General features: G+C 36.6%; 1 non-coding gene across 1 annotated transcript; it reads right to left on the reverse strand.

Annotated features, from left to right (window-relative positions):
* Positions 1–9,012: 9,012 nt before the first annotated feature.
* LOC148574491 (small nucleolar RNA R71) lies at positions 9,013–9,120 on the reverse strand. Its single transcript, XR_015905494.1, has one exon. It is a non-coding gene; the product is annotated as a small nucleolar RNA R71 (small nucleolar RNA).
* Between the last annotated feature and the right edge of the window lie 11,749 nt (positions 9,121–20,869).

Genomic DNA, 20,869 nt, shown 5'->3' on the forward strand with positions numbered 1-20,869 from the left:
TTACAAACTCATAACCAATAATAAGAACATACCTCCCTACAATTCCTTGAGAAGACGACCCGAGGTTTGAATACTCGGTTATCAATTTGAAAGGGGTTTGTTACTTGTGACAACCAAAACGTTTGTACGAAGGGATTTCTGTCGGTTTAGAGACTATATCTACAACGCGACTATTTTTATGAAATTCTTTACTAGCAAAAATCCCAACGTCAAAAGCTAATCTAGATTCAGATCTAAAACTGAAAACAATCTTAATATCGATGTATTTGAATGTGTGTGGATGCCTGTTGAGTTTCTGCATGTTCCCTAGGTTTTGTCTGCGTTTCTGGGCCGAAAACTAGGTTAAAATGTGGCCCGAAATCGCCCCCAGCGTATTCTGTTATTTTTGCAGATCGCGCAGGTCACGCATACGCATCGTCAACGTGTTCGCGTCATTCAGCGATTTTTCTTGTCACGCATTCGCGTCATCCACGCATTCGCGTCGTCCACGCATTCGCGTCATTCGTGCAGACTTCAATCTACCCGTTTACGTCAGGCACGCATTCGCGTCACTGCGATTTCTTCTTTTCGCGCGCTCGTGTGAGCCATGCGCTCACGTCATTATTCGCTGGTCATCTCCTTGGTTTCTTGTGTTCCTTCCATTTTTGCAAGCGTCCTCTCTATTCTCTAAGCCATTCCTACTCTATGAAGCCTGAAACACTTAACACACGGATCACGACATCGAATGGGATGAAGGAGAGTTAAAATGTATAATTAAAAGATCTCTAGGAAGCAAGTTTTCAACCATGGAATAATTTTGGGAAGGAATTTTAATATCATGCTAATCATATGAATAAGTGGGTAAAGACTTGATAAAAACACTCAATTAAACACAATATAAATCATAAAATAATGGTTTATCAAGAGAACTGATAGTAACTCGTTGGCCTCAAACAAATAAGTGCTGCGGCATGTAAAATAGCATGCCCCCAAACCGAGGTTGGGAGATTTGTTCTCATAAGTAAGGGTCTAGCAATTAATTGGAGGCGTTTAATAAGTGATTCTGCTAACCCATTTTGTGTGTGAACATAAGCTACTGGATGTTCAACACTTATTCCATTAGCCATACAATAAACATCAAAAGCTTGGAAAGTAAATTCACCAGCATTATCAAGACGAATTGCTTTGATTGAATTTTCTGGAAATTGTGCTTTTAATCGAATAATTTGAGCCAGTAATCTCGCAAACGCCAGGTTACGAGAAGATAATAAGCACACGTGTGACCATCTCGAAGATGCGTCTATTAGGACCATAAAATATCTAAAAGATCCACATGGTAGATAAATAGGTCCACATATATCACCTTGAATCCTTTCTAGGAATTCAGGGGATTCAAATCCAATCTTTATTGGTGATGGTCTTAAAATTAACTTCCCTTGAGAACATGCAGCACAACAAAATTCACTAGTTTTAAGAATCTTCTGGTTCTTTAGTGAATGTCCATGGGAGTTTTCAATAATTCTCCTCATCATGATTGTTCTTGGATGACCCAATCTATCATGCCAAGTTATGAATTCATTTAGGTTAATAAACTTCTGGTTTACAATGGCATGTGATTCAATTGCGCTAATCTTGGTATAATACAACCCAGATGAAAGTGAGGGTAATTTTTCTAATATAACTTTCTTATTTGAATCATGAGTTGTGATACATAAATACTCATGATTTTCCTCATTCATTGTCTCAACATGATATCCATTTCGGCGAATATCTTTGAAACTCAACAAGTTCCTCAGGGACTTGGTAGATAATAGTGCATTATTTATTATAAATTTTGTTCCTCCAGGAAACAAAATTATAGTTCTTCCGGAGCCTTCTATCACATTGCCTGAGCCAATAATAGTATTAACATATTCCTCTTTTGGCACAAGATGGGTAAAATATATATCACTTTTGAGAATGGTGTGCGAACTTGCACTATCCGCAAGGAATACATCTTCATTATATATCCTTGCTATTTTTTTCAAAGACAAATAATAATAAAATGAGTATTATGCACAGTTAAATTGAATGCTTGATTGGAATTATTTTTCTAAGAAACACTGTACATAAAAATAATGTCATATATTAAAATTTTATTTTAAAACTTGACACCTTTAATGATTTCAAAATTCATAAACATTAATATTTTATTATTTATATACATCATATTTGAAACTTAAATACATAGAAAATAAAACTCAACAATAAGTTCTTTACATTATTTATTTACATGAATACTTAACAATCCCACATATTAAACTATTTCATCATTGATCAAATGACCAATATTTCCTTCAGGATCCTCAAAGAAATCATATACATCATAATGAGTGGTGGAATTTTTAGTATCATTTGAAACAAAATTTGTTTCCTTTTCTTTGTCATCTTTTTTCAAAGATGCTTGATAAAGATCGACTAGGTGCCTTGGGGTACGACAGGTACGCGATCAATGGCCCTTTTCACCACAACGGAAATACTTATCCTCTGTTGATTTATTTTATCCAATATTTCTTTCTTTATCCCACTTCTGGTGAGATCCTCTCTTTTGAATATAATTCCTTTTTCTTCCATAATTTTTCTTATTATTAAAACCTTGCCATTTACCTCTTCTGGGGTAATTTGCTGCATTTACTTCAGGAAATAGGGCGGCGCCAACTGGGCGCGCTTCATGATTTTTCAAGAGCAATTCATTGTTGCGTTCAGCAACAAGAAGGCAAGAAATTAACTCATAATATTTTTTAAACCCTTTTTCTCGATACTGCTGCTGCAGGAGCACATTCGAGGCATGGAAGGTTGAGAAAGTTTTCTCTAACATATCATTATCATTTATCTTTTTTCCACATAATTTCATTCATGAGGTAATTCAAAACATTGCAAAATTATATTCATTTATGGATTTAAAATCCTGTAGACGCAAGTACGTCCATTCATATCGGGCTTGAGGAAATATCACCGTCTTTGATGATTATATCTTTCTTCAAGGTCTTTCCAAAGATCTGCAGGATCTTTTAATGTGAGATATTCATTTTTCAATCCTTCGTCAAGATGACGATGAAGAAAAATCATGGCTTTGGCTTTATCCTTCTGGGATGCATTATTTTCAGCCTAAATGGTATCTGATGAGCGGATAATTTATACACTTTTTGGCATTATTTTTAGTATGTTTTTAGTATATTTTAGTTAGTTTTTATTATATTTTTATTAATTTTTATTTAAAAATCACTTTTCTGGACTTTACTAGGAGTTTGTGTGTTTTTCTGTGATTTCAGGTATTTTCTGGCTGAAATTGAGGGACCTGAGCAAAAATCTGATTCAGAGGCTGAAAAAGGACTGCAGATGCTGTTGGATTCTGACCTCCCTTCACTAGAAGTAGATTTTCTGGAGCTACACAAGCCTAATTGGTGCGCTCTCAATTGCGTTGGAAAATAGACATCTTGGGCTTTCCAGCAATATATAATAGTCTATGCTTTGCCCGAGATTTGATGGCTCAAACAGGCGTTCCAAGTCAGCTCAAGAATTCTGGCGTTTAATGCCGGAACTGGCACAAAAGCTGGAGTTAAACGCCCAAACTGGCACAAAAGCTGGCGTTTAACTCCAAGAAAAGTCTCTACACATGGAAGCTTCAATTCTCAGCCCAAGCACACACCAAGTGGGCCCGGAAGAAGATTTCTGCATTAATTACTGATTTCTGTAAACCCTAGGCTACTAGTTCTCTATAAATAGGGCCTTATACTATTGTATTTTAAATGGGGGGACACATCTTTGGATGTTTAGTCCCTAGACCTTGGAGGCTGGCCATTCGGCCATGCTTACACCATTATCACTTTTGTATTTTTAACGGTGGAGTTTCTACACACCATAGATTAAGGTGCGGAGCTCTGCTGTTCTTCATGAATTAATACAAGTACTATTGTTTTTCTATTCAACTCAAGTCTATTTCTTCTCCAAGATATTCATTCGCACCCAAGAACATGATGAATGTGATGATTATGTGACACTCATCACCATTTTCACCTATGAACGCGTGCTTGACAACCACTTCCGTTCTACATGCAAACAAGCTTGAATGTGTATCTCTTGGGTTTCTAATATAAGATTAGAACCTTCGTGGTATAGGCTAGAATTATTGGCAGCCATTTCTGAGATCCGGAACGTCTAAACCTTGTCTGTGGTATTCTGAGTAGGATCTGGGAAGGGATGACTGTGACGAGCTTCAAACTCGCGATTGTTGGGCGTGTGACAGACGCAAAAGGATCAATGGATCCTATTCCAACATGATCGAGAACCGATAGATGATTAGCCGTGCGGTGACAGCGTGCGTAGAACATTTTTACTGAGAGGACGGAAAGTAGCCATTGACAACGGTGATGCCCAACATAAAGCTTGCCATGGAAAGAAGTATGAATGATTGGAAGAAGGCAATAGGAAAGCAGAGGTTTAGGAGGAACAAAGCATCTTCATACGCTTATCTGAAATTCCAACCAGAGAATTACATAAGTATCTCTATCTTTATTTTATGTTTTATTTATCTTTTAATTATCAATTCTCCATCACCATCTGAATTCGCCTGACTGAGATTTACAAGGTGACCATAGCTTGCTTCAAGCCGACAGTCTCCGTGGGATCGACCCTTACTCACGTAAGGTATTACTTGGACGACCCAGTGCACTTGCTGGTTAGTTGTGCGGAATTGTGACAAAGTGTGATTCACGTTTGAGAGCTCCAAGTCCCTTTGGCGCCATTGTTGATGATCACAATTTCGTGCACCAGTATCTCCAAGATCCATTGAATCAAGATGGATTTCAGCATCTAGTATCCATGATAAATAATTGTTTCCAGATATATCAAGAGTATTGAATTCAAGATGAGATAGCTTCGACATAATGAAAATTTGTTACCTGAGTCTTCCTAAATTTTTATCAGAGTTTCGTGCTGATAACGTGTTGTAAAATAAATAAATAAAGAAGATAAAATAATAAATAAAAGACTCTAGTATTAATATTAGCCAATATAAATTAACTCAATATAATAAAGATAATTTATATATATCTACTAATATAAGTAGTATCGTATGTAAGGAAGAAGAGTATAAAAGAGAGAGAATATTGTTATTGATTGTTATTGCTATGTTGTTTCAATCGTTGCTTCTACTATTTATACATGTGACAAGCTTTTGATTTCAACCTTCATTAATCTTAAACTTGCCTTGAAAAGTTATTCCTTCAGCATAGGAAAGATTAGCCGCCCAATTTCATAAATGGGCATTCAATACCTTCTTATCACAACATGTTACTATTATACATATTCAGTGAAGAAAATGATGAATTAAATAGCCGCAATAGTACTATTGATACAATAATATTCGAATTCGTAGTCTTTAAAAGATTTGACCAATCAAATTAGTTTTAAGAAAAATATAATTACAAGTCAAATTGTCTTTTCATTAACTAGATGATGATGTGTCGTGAGACCTGATGACATGGTAAATTAAATTTATGTAGAATCAAATTAGATTTTAAAAATATATGCGCATGTCATTTTCATTCTTAAAGTTTTAAAAGAGTGAGCCAAATTAATATATGGATAAATCTCTCTTAAATGGATACAAATTAAGGTTTCGGAGGATAAGTGGGTATTAATAAAATACAAAGTATAATGGACTCAGTTCTAGAATTTATTAAAGATATCATAACTGAAGGGAAAGAATGGAATCAATAGAGATTTAGAGGAATTTTTCCACGGCAAATCAGTGATCAAGTACACCAATAAGTTAGGCTTCACGAGATTGAAGATGATGAGGGAGAAACAGTTTAGAAATGGATAAAATATTTTTTGTCCTAACTTATCACTGTTTAATCCTTCGTCATCGCTTAAATGAGAATTCATTCTCTTTCCAACCACCACCTTTTGAATTTTCTTTAATTTCTCGACAGCAGTTTTAGTTTTTTTAGACTTCCTTCAGTTTTAGTTTTAATTTCTCGACAGCAGTTTTAGTTTTTTTAGCATCTCCTCAAGAGTTATATCAACATTAAATAGCCGATCTTTTCCATAATAATCATCTTCACTATCACTAAAATGAAGATAAGAATCAGCCTCATAATCCAAGTCATCAGAGTCATCCTCCTCTTTACTATTCTCCCCATCAACAACATTCTGAACCACTTCTTTAACATTTAAATGGACATCAACCATTTTCTAAATTTGGGCCTCCACATCCACCTCCCTACCTTGAGCCTCCACTTCAATATTTTAGGCCTTTCTAATGTTACTTGGCCCACTATCAACATCTACACACTCTTCCTCAATAGCCTTGCTCCCACTCCTAACATCTAAATAACCAATGTCATAAAAGAAATCATGAGGGACTGAAGTCTTATCTACTACATACAAGTCAACCACCATTTTTTCAATTCCTATATTTGCCATTTTGATTGTTTCTTTATCACCCCTCAACAACTTCAACCCTTCTAATCCTAACTCAGCATCTAACCACATTACCCTAATGTTCTCAACAATGTACCCAAGTTTTTCAATCACATCATACGCCTCCATAAGACCATCTCCAGTAGGGAACTCATCCCAATTTCTATTTATGGTCCACCTGTCATAAAAAGTAACTCCACATCTATTTATGGTCCACCTGTCATAAAAAGTAACTCCCATTGTTGATGATTACAATTTCGTGCACCAAGTTTTTGGCACTGTTGCCGGGGATTGTTCGAGTTTGGACAACTGACGGTTCATCTTGTTGCTTAGATTAGGTAATTTTACTTTTTATTTTCGAAAAAAAATTTTCTATTTTGTTCTTCAGAGTTTTTAAGAATGAATTCTAGAGTTTCATGATGATTTGTTGAAGTCTGGCTGGCTGTGAAGTCATGCCTAATCTTTTGGACCGAGGTTTCAACTTATCATCACAAGAGCTTGTTGATTTCTATCAATTTTGCTGTTGTTAGCAATGATCTGCTAAAGCTTGGCTGGCCATTGGCCATGTCTAGTGTTTTGGACCGGAGCTTTCACTGAAAGCTTGGCTGGCTAGTAAGCCATGTCTAATTCCTGGACTGGATTCTTAGACTAACATTGCAATGATTCCTGGAATTCTTATTAAAAATTTTGAATCCCTTTATTTTCTTTTCCACTCAATTTTCGAAAAACCACAAAAATTTTTTTTTATAAAATCATAAAAATCAAAAATATTTTATGTTTCTTGTTTGAGTCTAGTGTCAATTTTTAAGTTTGGTGTCAATTGCATGACTTTCTTCTTCTTGCATTTTTCGAATATATACATATTGTTCTTCATTGATCTTCAAGTTGTTCTTGATAATTTCATTGCTCTGATCTTTAAATTCTCTTGTTTTGTGTGTTTTATTGTTTCTCATATGCATTCTCAATTTGTTAGTGTCTCTTATATGAAAATTTTTAAGTTTGGTGTCCTGCATGCATTGTTTGTTTGATTTGAGTTTCCTAAGATTATTTGTATTTTGATTGTTTCTCATCATTGAAAAATTCAAAAAAAAATTTCAAAACTATGTCTTTTCAAGTCAATAATACAGAGAATTGAAGATTCAGAACATTCAGTAGAGGAATCAAACAGAAAAAGCTGGGCATTCAAAACGCCCAGTGAAGAAGGAAAACTGGCGTTTAAACGCCAGGCAGGGTACCTGGCTGGGCGTTTAACGCCCAAAAAGGTAGGATTTTGGGCGTTAAACGTCAAAATGGATGCCATTCTGGGCGTTTAACGCCAGGAGGACACTAGAGGGAAGATTTTGTTTTTAATTCAAATCTTTTTCAAATTTTCATAATTTTTCAAAATCAAATCTTTTTCAAATTATATCTTTTCAATCATATCTCTTCAAAATCAATTTCTTTCCATTTTTTATTATTATTTTCGAAAATCCTTGCTATAATTAATGATTTACTTCAAAATTTTCAAGTTGTTACTTGCCTATTAAGAAATGATCAAATTTTAAATTTTAGAATCATATCTTTTAATTTCTTGTTAGTCAAGTAATCAACTTTAATTTTAAAAACTTTCTTTTTTTTAAATTGATTTTCAATCATATCTTCTCAATCATATCTTTTCAATCACATCTTTTTCAAAATTAACTCTCAATCATATCTTTTTGATTTCTAATTTCAAAATCTTTTTCAAAAATCACTTAATTTCTTTCCCAATCTTAATTTTCGAAAATCTCAATAAAATTTTCAAATTTCTTTTTATTATTTCAAAATCTTTTTAATTTATTTTCGAAAATTCTTCCCCTATTCTCACATCCTTCTATTCAAGGGACTAACACTCCTCCTCAAGGTGCAATTCAAACTCTATCCCTCTTGATAAGTTCGAATTCTCTTCTATCTACCTCCTCCTTCTATTCTTCTTTTCTTCTGACACCTCAAAGAATCTTTATACTGTGACATAGAGGATTCCCTACTTTCTTGTTCTCTTCTCTTTCATATGAGCAGGAGCAAAGATAAAGGCATACTTGTTCAAGCTGATCCTGAACCTGAAAGGACCTTGAAGAGAAAGCTAAGAGAAGCTAAAGCACAATTTTCTCTAGAGGGCCTAACAGAGCTTTTCAAAGAAGAAGAAACAATGGCAGCTGAAAACAATAATACCAACAATGCAAGGAAGGTGCTTGGTGACTTTACTGCACCTATTCCCGACTTTATGGGAGAAGCATCTCAATCCCTACCATTGGAGCAAACAACTTTGAGCTTAAGCCTCAATTAGTTTCTCTAATGCAACAGAATTGCAAGTTTTATGGACTTCCATTGGAAGATCCTCATCAGTTCTTAGCTGAATTCTCGCAAATCTGTGACACTGTCAAGACCAATGGGGTTGACCCTGAAGTCTACAGACTTATGCTCTTCCCTTTTGCTGTAAGAGACAGAGCTAGGACATGGTTGGACTCACAACCTAAAGAAAGCCTGAACTCTTGGGAAAAGCTAGTCAATGCCTTCTTGGCAAAGTTCTTTCCACCTCAAAAATTGAGTAAGCTTAGAGTGGAAGTCCAAACCTTCATACAGAAGGAAGGTGAATCCCTCTATGAAGCTTGGGAAAGATACAAGCAATTGATCAGAAGGTGCCCTTCTGACATGCTTTCGGAATGGAGTATCATAGGAATCTTCTATGATGGTCTGTCTGAACTGTCCAATATGTCATTGGACAGCTCTGCTGGAGGATCTCTTCATCTGAAGAAGACACCTGCAGAAGCTTAGGAACTCATTGAAATTGTTGCAAATAACCAATTCATGTACACCTCTGAAAGGAATCCTGTGAATAATGGGATAAATCAGAAGAAAGGAGTTCTTGAGATTGATTCTCTGAATGCCATATTGGCTCAGAACAAAATATTGACTCAACAAGTCAATATGATTTCTCAGAGTCTGTCTGGAATACAAGCAGCAACAGGCGGTACCAAAGAAGCTTCATCTGAAGAAGAAGCTTATGATCCTGAGAACCCAGCAATGGAAGAGGTGAATTACATGGGAGAACCCTATGGAAACACCTATAATCCTTCATGGAGAAATCATCCAAATCTCTCATGGAAGGACCAACAGAGGCCTCAACAAGGCTTCAATAACAATAATGGTGGAAGAAACAGGTTTAGCAATAGCAAACCTTTTCCAGCATCTTCTCAGCAACAGACAGAGAATTCTAAGCAGAGCCACTCTGAATTAGCAACTGTAGTCTCTGATCTAATTAAAACCACTCAAAGTTTCATGACTGAAACAATGTCCTCCATTAGAAATTTAGAGGCATAAGTGGGTCAGCTGAGTAAGAAAGTTACTAAACTCCCTCTTAGTACTCTTCCAAGCAATACAGAAGAGAATCCAAAAGGAGAGTGCAAGCCATCAGCATGACCCACACGGCCGAATCTGGAGAGGAGGAAGAGGTAGTGATCTCCACTAAGGAAGATCTCACTGGACGTCCACTGGCCTCCAAGGAGTTCCCTAATGAGGAACCATGGGAATCTGAGGCTCACACTGAGACTATAGAGATTCCATTGAATTTACTTTTGCCATTCATGAGATCTGATGAGTATTCTTCCTCTGAAGAGGATGAAGATGTTACTGAAGAGCAAGTTGCTAAGTATCTTGGAGCAATCATGAAGCTAAATGCCAAGTTATTTGGTAATGAGACTTGGGAGGATGAACCCTCCATTGCTCGTCAAAGAACTGGATGACTTGACTAGGCAGAGATTACCTCTAAAGAGACAAGATCCTGGAAAATTCTCAATACCTTGTACCATAGGCACCATGACCTTTGAGAAGGCTCTGTGTGACCTAGGGTCAAGTATAAACTTTATGCCTCTCTCTGTAATGGAGAAACTAGGGATCATTGAGGTACAAGCTGCTAGAATCTCACTAGGGATGGCAGACAATTCAAAGAAACAAGCTTATGGACTTGTAGAGGATATCTTGGTAAAGGTTGAAGACCATTACATCCATGCTGATTTCATAATCCTAGAGACTGGAAAGTGTATGGATGAATCCATCATCCTTGGCAGACCCTTCTTAGCCACACAAAAGCTGTGATTGATGTTAACAGAGGAGAATTGATCATTCAAGTGAATGAAGACTCCCTTGTGTTTAAAGCTCAAGGATATCCCTCTGTAACCATGGAGAGGAAGCATGAAGAGCTTCTCTCAATACAGAGTCAAACAGAGCCCCCACAGTCAAACTCTAAGTTTGGTGTTGGGAGGCCACAACCAAACTTTAAGTTTAGTGTTGAACCCCCACATTCAAACTCTAAGTTTGGTATTGGGAGGTTCCAACATTGCTCTGAACATCTGTGAGGCTCCATGAGAGCCCACTGTCAAGCTATTGACATTAAAGAAGCGCTTGTTGGGAGGCAACCCAATCTTTAACTATCTATATTAAATTTCTATTTTCTTTTGTTATTTTATGTTTTCTGTAGGTTGATGATCATGTGAAGTCATAAAAACAATTGAAAAAGCAAAAACAGAAGGAAAAACAGAATGAAAAATAGAACACCCTGGAGGAGAAACTTACTGGCGTTTAAACGCCAGTAAGGGTAGCAGAATGGGCATTAAACGCCCAGTCTGGCACCATTCTGGGCGTTTAACGCCAGAAATGGGTAGCAGCCTGGCGTTTAATGCCAGGATTGGCAGCAAGGGGCGTTTTGCATGCCACATGGTGCAGGGATGAGAAATCCTTGACACCTCAGGATCTGTGGACCCCACAGGATCCCCACCTACCCCACCTCTCTCTCTCTTCTTCACCCATTCACCAATCACCTCAATACCTCTTCCCCAAAAACCCCTCACCTATTAAATCCCACCATTCTCTTCACCACTCACATCCATCCTTCATAAAACCCCACCTACCTCACCATTCAAATTCAAACCACTTTCCTACCCAAACCCACCCATAATGGCCGAACCATACCCCCCTCTCCACTCCTATATAAACCCATCTTCACTCCTTTATTTTCACACAACATACACACTACCTATCCCCCTTGGCTGAACCACTAAGCCCCCTCCACCTCCTCTATTTCTTCTTCTTCTACTCTCTTTTTTTTTCTTCTTTTGCTCGAGGACGAGCAAACCTTCTAAGTTTGGTGTGGTAAAAGCTAAAGCTTTTTTATTTTTCCATAACCATTTATGGAATCAAAGGCCGGAGAAACCTCTAAAAAGAGGAAAGGGAAGGAAAAAACTTCCACCTCCGAGTCATGAGAGATGGAGAGATTCCTCTCAAGGGTGCATCAAGACCACTTCTATGAAGTTGTGGCCAAGAAGAAGGTGATCCCCGAGGTCCCTTTTAAGCTCAAAAAGGGCGAATATCTGGAGATCCGACATGAGATCCGAAGAAGAGGTTGGGAAGTTCTTACCAACCCTATTCAACAAGTCGGAATCTTAATGGTTCAAGAGTTCTATGCCAATGCATGGATCACCAAGAACCATGATCAAAGTGTGAACCCGGACCCTAAGAATTGGCTTACAATGGTCTGAGGGAAATACTTAGATTTCAGTCCGAAAAATGTAAGGTTGGCATTCAATTTGCCTATGATGCAAGGAGATGCATACCCATACACTAGAAGGGTCAACTTTGATCAAAGGTTGGACCAAATCCTCATGGACATCTGTGAAGAGGGCGCTCAATGGAAGAGAGATTCAAGAGGGAAGCCGGTTCAACTAAGAAGGCATGACCTCAAGCCCGTGGCTAGGGGATGGTTGGAGTTCATCCAACGCTCAATCATCCCCACTAGCAACCGGTCTGAAGTTACTATAGACCGAGCCATCATGATTCATAGCATCATGATTAGAGAGGAAGTAGAAGTTCATGAGGTTATATCCTAAGAACTCTACAAGATGGCAGACAAGTCCACTACTGTGGCAAGGTTAGCCTTCCCTCACCTCATTTGTCACCTCTGCAATTCAGTTGGAATTGACATAGAGGGAGACATTCTCATTGATGAGGACAAGTCCATCACTAAGAAAAGGATGGAGCAAAAGAGAGAACCTCACCAAGAGCATGAGGAATTTCCTCATAATGAAATCCCTGAGATGCCTCAAGGGATGTAATTTCCTCCACAAAACTGTTGGGAGCAAATCAACACCTCCCTAGGAGAATTAAGTTCCAACATGGGACAACTAAGGGTGGAGCACTAAGAGCATTCTATCCTCCTCCATGAAATTAGAGAAGACCAAAGGACCATGAGAGAGGAGCAACAAAGGCAAGGAAGAGACATTGAGGAGCTCAAGCACTCCATAAGATCTTCAAGAGGAAGAACAAGCCGCCATCACTAAGGTGGACCCGTTCTTTAATTTCCTTGTTCTTTATTTTCCTGTTTTTCAAAAATTATGCTTTATGTTTATTTATATTTGTGTCTTTATTACATGATCATTAGTGTCTAAGTGTCTATGCCTTAAAGCTATGAAAATGAATCCATCACCTCTCTTAAAATGAAAAATGTTTTTAATTGAAAAAGAAAAAGAAGTGCATGAATTTCGAATTTTAAAACAGTTTAATTATTTTGATGTGGTGGCAATACTTTTGTCTTTCTGAATGAATGCTTGAACAGTGCATATTTTTGATATTATTGATTCATGAATGTTAAAATTGTTGGCTCTTGAGAGAGTGATGGAAAAGGAGAAATGTTATTTGATAATCTAAAAAATCATAAAATTGATTCTTGAAGCAAGAAAAAGCAGTGAAAAGCTTGCAGAAAAAAGGATATATGTGAAAAAAAAAGAGAAAGAAAAAAAAGAAAAGCAAGCAGAAAAAGCCAATACCCCTTTAAACTAAAAGGCAAGGGTGATAAAAAGGATCCAAGGCTTTGAGCATCAGTGGATAGGAGGGCCTGCAGGAATAAAATCCTGGCCTAAGTGGCTAAACCAAGCTGTCCCTAACCATGTGCTTGTGGCGTGAAGGTGTCAAGTGAAAACTTGAGACTGAGCGGTTAAAGTCGTGGCCCAAAAGCAAAAAGAGTATGCTTAAGAGCCCTGGACACCTCTAATTGGGGACTCTAGCAAAGCTGAGTCACAATCTGAAAAGGTTCACCCAGTCATGTGTCTGTGGCATTTATGTATCCGGTGGTAATACTGGAAAACAAAGTGCTTAGGGTCACGGCCAAGACTCATAAAGTAGCTGTGTTCAAGAATCAACATACTTAACTAGGAGAATCAATAACACTATATGGATTCTGAGTTCCTATAGAAGCCAATCATTCTGAACTTCAAAGGATAAAGTGAGATGCCAAAACTGTTCAGAAGCAAAAAGCTAAAAGCCCCGCTCATCTAATTAATACTGATCTTCACAGATATTTTTGGAATTCATTGTATATTCTATTCTTTTTATCCTACATGATTTTCAGTTGCTTGGGGACAAGCAACAATTTAACTTTGGTGTTGTGATGAGCGGATAATTTATACGCTTTTTGGCATTGTTTTTAGTATGTTTTTAGTATATTTTAGTTAGTTTTTATTAAATTTTTATTAGTTTTTATTTAAAAATTACTTTTCTGTACTTTACTACGAGTTTGTGTATTTTTTTGTGATTTCAGGTATTTTCTGGCTGAAATTAGCCAAAAACTTGATACGCAAAAATTCAGATTTCACGTATAACCGGCAAGTATACCGGGTCGTATCAAGTAATAAAACTCACTAAGAGTGGGGTCGATCCCACGGAGATTGATAGATTAATCAACTTTAGTTAAATGGTATATTTAGTCAAGCAAACATGGTTTTGATTTCATGAGATTTGTGATTTTGTAACATAATTGCAAAAGCTTAAATGACAAGGAATTTAAAGGACTAAAATAGAGAAAGAAAATAAAAGTGAATAACTGAAACTTAAAGTGCAAGAAACTTAAATGACATGGAAAATAAATTGCAAGAAAGTAAAGGTTGCAGAATTTTAAAGAGCAGAAGAGTAAATTGCAAGAAATAGATAAACAGAATGTAAATGGCAAGAATGATAAATTGCAAAAAGATAAAAGGGAATTGGGTAATGGGTATTCAAAGAACTAAAGAACAAAAAAATGAGAATTAATAATGGAGAGATCATTAGGGATCAGAGATGCAAATTCTCATGAATTGATGTTGACCAATTCCTTCTCAATCATGGGTATAGATCCATGGCAAATTGTGGGTAATTGAGTCCTAATCTCTTGGTATCTCAATTTCTCTCAACACAACCAATTGCCACTCTCGTGATCTAATTGTTCATGAGAAGAGATGAAGTTCAATTTCTAATCCAAGCCACACAACTTCCAGAATCTCAACTAAGGGAGGTTACATCTCACATACCAACCCAAAGTGTATTGATCAAAGAAATCATGAAAGGATGAACTCTAAACTGAATTATGTAGCTCCTTTCTCAAGTTCACCACATAATTCATATAGATTCAATCCCTCTCTCGAAGGTGATTAAATCTGTGAAGAACAAGAGTTTCCTCTTAGATGAACCACTTGAATTGAGAAGGAAAAGAAAAGTTATCAACCCATTCAAATGAGCAGAGCTCCTCCCCCTAATGAAAATGGGGTTTAGTAAATCATAGCTCTAAATTCAACAACAAGTGCAAAAGTAAAGATTAAAATTGAGTAGTGAATAATATTGAAGAATGAAGAAGAAGTTCTTGAAAACTGAAATTCAAACTTGCAAAAGAAAACCAACTTCCTCTCTGCTATGCTTCCCAAATCGGGAGTGTAGTACAAATCAGAGTAAAAAAAGATAGCAAAAGTAACTACTATGATGTAAATGTAAAAGTGTCTAAGAATCCCTTATAGTACAAAATTATTCTCTATTTATACTATTCCTAAAACTTCTTGAAATTCTCCTTTTGGGTTAGCAATTTGGGCCTTGCTCTTGTTGATTTTGCTTCATGAGAAAATTCTTGTCAAACAGAGGAAACAGGGATCATTTTCATTGCTCTGGCCCAATGGCCTGGCGTTATTGGCAAACACACCAGCCTTGGTGCATGTTGGCAATGTGCATGATAAAGATGACTCTGATTCGAGCTTCCATTTCATGCTTCACTATGGACTATTATATATCGTTGGAAAACACGCCAGCAACAACGCCCTTAGTGTCTGAGGCTCTAAATAAAGCCAGCTTTTGAGTCTTCAAATGAACTTCAATCCCATGCTATGATATATGGTTGGAAAGCTCTTGATGTCTACTTTCCAATGCTACTGAAATCACCTCATTTGGAGTTTTCTAGCTCAAGATATGCTCCTTTGAAGAGGGCAAGGTCAGGTTGCCTTGGCTGGGCAATTTTGGTGAAGTTGTTGGCAAACATGCCACCAAAAATGTGCTCGACCTCCTCTGGCCCTTCTTGGCTTTGCCGTTGTTGTGGGCGTTGCCAGGGAACACGCCAGTTCATTCCCTGCCTGGCAACGCTCTCGATCACCTTTTTGTGGCTCATTCATGCCTCCTTAACTCTCAACTCCAAAATATGCCCAAAATTCCTCTTTTCTTCTTTTTAGCTTATTTTGTGCTCTTTTGCTTCTTTTTCTTCTTATTTCCTACAAAATTTATAAAATCAAAAGATCAAGGAAATATACCATTTAAGCACAAAAGAATACAATAATTAAGCACTAATTATAAATTTCTTGTATGAAAAAGCATAGAAAAACATGACATGGTGACATGTCATCACAACACCAAACTTAAACATTGCTTGTCCCCAAGAAAGAAAAGAATCATGCAATAAAGATTGACAGTCCAAGGTAAAAAGAATAGCAACTCAATGTTTATGGTAAGCTAGTTTTCTAAGCATGCTACAATCACAAAAGAAATGTAAATGATTGATGCTTCTATCTAGTTCAATTTATGAAATCTTTGTCTTATATTCCTTCCTTGAAACAAGCTTTTGATTTTCTTATTAGCTTCTCCTTTTGATACATAAACACCACAAGTACTTAACATATTGTCATTGGTACTCAGAGCCTTCAGCTTTCTCATTTTTTCCCTTTTTCTTTTCTTGCTTTAATTGTTTTTGCTTTTTCAAGGTTTTCATAATTTCAAAAGATTTCACAAAATGTACTAGACGAAAACTTCAATTAAATAAAATCCAATGCAATTGAGCAACAATTAATCATACTAGCTTTCCAAAACTTATATGCACATGCTAACCTCTTCTTTAATTCCTTGTTTGTTTATGATCATGATGCTTTATTGCTTTTGAACTCACAAACTTAAGTTGGTAGTCATAATGCCACAGCAACATGTTACAAATCAAAATTCAAGCTATGCTTATTCATACCACACATGCATACAGAGAAGATAAAGACAATCATGCAAATTATAGTGCTAGAAACAAATGAGAGGAAAAGAAACTTTACAACCTTGTAATTCATCTTCTCTATTATTGTTCTTTTCCTTCTATTCTTCCTTCTTCCCATACCAATACTCAGAATGCTTGCTCATCCTCAAGCAACAATTAGAACAATGGCTATGGGGCTAAGATGGATCATGAATGTCTTACATAATGAAATATTAGTAGCACATGTGTTTTAAGCAAGCAAAATTAAAGATAACAATCAAGGCACAAGAGACAGAGACATTTTGATTGTATAGATAAGAAGGTGTGCACAATACATTGCATAAAAGATATGTGGCACACCAAACTTAGTGTGACACTTTCACTTGGAATTGATGCAAGTATCTTGTAAGGATTAGAACCAAATTTTGTTGCATAGCAACACCAAACTTAGAATGCAACTACATGTCAATTTATTTGAAATAAAACTAAACGAAAGAAACTGTTATATGTTAAATACAATCACCAAGTCAAGAATCTGTCATGAATAAAGCTCTCTTGGTAGTGTATTAACAAACACAGTAAATAAAAGAAAGCATTTAAAACAAGGAAATGACTAAAACAAAGAGAAAACTAAAATCGTCTAACTAAAAGAAAGATAACAGTGCAAAGAACATTATGATTATGTAAACAAGTGGTGTTGCTGACTGATTTGCATAGAAAAATAAGTGGCACACCAAACTTAGAATCTTGGTGTGTCACTTTCATTTTTTGATTTGATGCAATCATCCAAAAAGATTGAAAATAATTTGTTTCAAGGCAACACCAAACTTAGAATGTAACCATATGCCAATTTATTGAATTTAAACAAAGCAAAAAAAAAAAGAAAACAAAGCAGAGAGGAAATGTTACTTATGGTTGGGTTACCTCCCAACAAGTGCTCTTTTAGTGTCATTAGCTTGACATGTTGTTCTTCACTTTCTTCCTCTTCTTCCAGTTTGTTAAGAGGAATGACCTCAAAGGAGGGAAAGATTCAGCTAGTGTCCCTTGTCTTGGCCTTTTCTCAGCAAGCTTTCTTTTGTTAATGGCTTGATTAAGCTTGCTTGCTGGATCAGGGGGAGGATTGGTTGTAGTTGACCTTCTTTTCTTCATGAATATTGTCCTTTGTAGCTTGGTCACAATCCTCTTCTCGGTTCTTTTGTTAATTGCCTTCACTTTCTTGAATCCAAGTCTTGGTGGTTGTGTGATTGTTAGAGTTTTGTCTTCATCAAGAGTTCCTTGCAATGGTGGTTCAATGAGCCATTCCTCTATGCACTTCTCTGCTTCCATTGAGTGTGATTTCTCTTGAGTGTCTTCCTCCATTTCTTCTTCATGATTTTCCATTAATTCCTTTGGGAGAGAATCTTTATATTCCATTGTCACCTCAAGTAGCTTTTATGATTGTAAAATCCTTGGCTCATGTTCCTCATCCTTCATTGCAATTTCACTTGACACAGGGACCTTTTGTTCTTATTTTTCCACTTCTTCACCCACAAATTGGTCTTCATTCTCACTATTTGATGGTTCTAAGTTCCCCCTTGTTTGCTCTAAGGGCCCATTCATCTTTTTGAGGATGATTTCTTTCCAGGATTGGGGTTGTGTGTATCTTTCTACGAGTTTTCTATGTATTTCAATGGCTTGAAGGTAATCCTCATCTGCTGGTTCAAGAGATGAAGGTTGAGAGTAATTTTTGTGACATGGGTGTGTTGTGGTGAAGTTGTGTTGAGGGGTGTGGAATGAGTTGTGTGATTGATGGGATGACTTGTATGGATTTTGGAGGAAACTTTGTGTTGAGGCATAATCAAGTGATGAAGAACTTTCAAATGAGAAACTGGGACGTGAGGGTGGATGCTCTTTCATTCTTTGGTGATACTCCCAGCCACCATTAGAATAATGACTTGAATCATTTTGTGGTGGTGGGAAGTATCCCATATGATTCTCTTGCTCATCTTGTGTCTCTGAAGCAAATCTCCATGAATTGGAGTGCTCAGAATTGGTATTTTCTTGGTGATATTCCCAGCCACCATTAGAGATTGGTGATGATGGATAATATCCCATAAAATTTGTTTGATCATAAGATGAGTTGAACTCCATTTGAATTTTGTAAAACACAACACCAAGGAAAATTGAAATTCATATCTCAGAGATGAATTTCTTAGTGAGGCAATAACTCAAACACCTTAGTGTCAAAAAGAAATCAAAAAAAGTTAAAAGAACTGTACAAAGCAAAAATAAAGAAAATGCTTAATCTAGACCACCATTCACTTAATCATTGTTAATCTCTGCCAATCCCCGGCAACGGCGCCAAAAAATTGATACGCGAAAATTCAGATTTCACGTATAACCGGCAAGTATACCGGGTCGTATCAAGTAATAAAACTCACTAAGAGTGAGGTCGATCCCACGGAGATTGGTAGATTAATCAACTTTAGTTAAATGGTATATTTAGTCAAGCAAACATGGTTTTGATTTCATAATATTTGTGATTTTTTAACATAATTGCAAAAGCTTAAATGACAAGGAATTTAAAGAACTAAAATAGAGAAAGAAAATAAAAGTGAATAACTGAAACTTAAAGTGCAAGAAACTTAAATGACATGGAAAATAAATTGCAAGAAAGTAAAGGTTGCAGAATTTTAAAGAGCAGAAGAGTAAATTGCAAGAAATAGATAAACAGAATGTAAATGGCAAGAATGATAAATTACAAAAAGATAAAAGGGAATTGGGTAATGGGTATTCAAAGAACTAAAGAACAAAAAAAATGAGAATTAATGATGGAGAGATCATTAGGGATCAGAGATGCAAATTCTCATGAATTGATGTTGACCAATTCCTTCTCAATCATGGGTATAGATCCATGGCAAATTATGGGTAATTGAGTCCCAATCTCTTGGTATCTCAATTTCTCTCAACACAACCAATTGCCACTCTCGTGATCTAATTGTTCATGAGAAGAGATGAAGTTCAATTTCTAATCCAAGCCACACAACTTCCAGAATCTCAACTAAGGGAGGTTACATCTCACATACCAACCCAAAGTGTATTCATCAAAGAAATCATGAAAGGATGAACTCTAAACTGAATTATGTAGCTCCTTTCTCAAGTTCACCACATAATTCATATAGATTCAATCCCTCTCTCGATGGTGATTAAATCTATGAAGAACAAGAGTTTCCTCTTAGATGAACCACTTGAATTGAGAAGGAAAAGAAAAGTTATCAACCCATTCAAATGAGCAGAGCTCCTCCCCATAATGAAAATGAGGTTTAGTGAATCATAGCTCTAAATTCAACAACAAGTGTAACAGTAAACAATAAAATTGAGTAGTAAATAATATTGAAGAATGAAGAAGAAGTTCTTGAAAACTGAAATTCAAACTTGCAAAAGAAAACCAACTTCCACTCTGCTATGCTTCCCAAATCGGGAGTGTAGTACAAAGCAGAGTAAAAAAAGCTAGCAAAAGTAACTACTATGATGTAAATGCAAAAGTGTCTAAGAATCGCTTATAGTACAAAACTATTCTCTATTTATACTATTCCTAAAACTTCTTGAAATTCTCCTTTTGGGTTAGCAATTTGGGCCTTGCTCTTGTTGATTTTGCTTCATGAGAAAATTCTTGTCAAACAGAGGAAACAGGGATCATTTTCATTGCTCTGGCCTAATGGCCTGGCGTTATTGGCAAACACACCAGCCTTGGTGCATGTTGGAAACGTGCATGATAATTTCCTGGGAGTGGGACATGGTGCTTGGGCGTTGTTGCCAGGGTTGTTGCCCAAGTTGTTGCCAAACACTTGCTTGTTCTTCACTTTTTATGCTTGATGTTGCCTGAACTTTCAACTTCAATCCTTTGCTTCAATATAAACTATTATATATTATTGAAAAGCTCTTGATGTCTACTTTCCAATGCCACTGGAATCACCTCATTTGGACCTTCCTAGCTCAAGTTATGCTCCATTGAAGAGGGCAAGGTCAGGCTGCCTTGGTTGGGCATTTTTACCAAACACGCCACTAACAACGCCCTCAAGAACTCCTCTAGCCCAAATTTCTTGGCCTGGGCGTTGTTGCTGGAGTTTTCAAGGA

This window comes from Arachis ipaensis, chromosome B2, assembly GCF_059453495.1.
Source record: "Arachis ipaensis isolate K30076 ecotype BB chromosome B2, ASM5945349v1, whole genome shotgun sequence".
NCBI classification, from domain to species: Eukaryota; Viridiplantae; Streptophyta; class Magnoliopsida; order Fabales; family Fabaceae; genus Arachis; species Arachis ipaensis.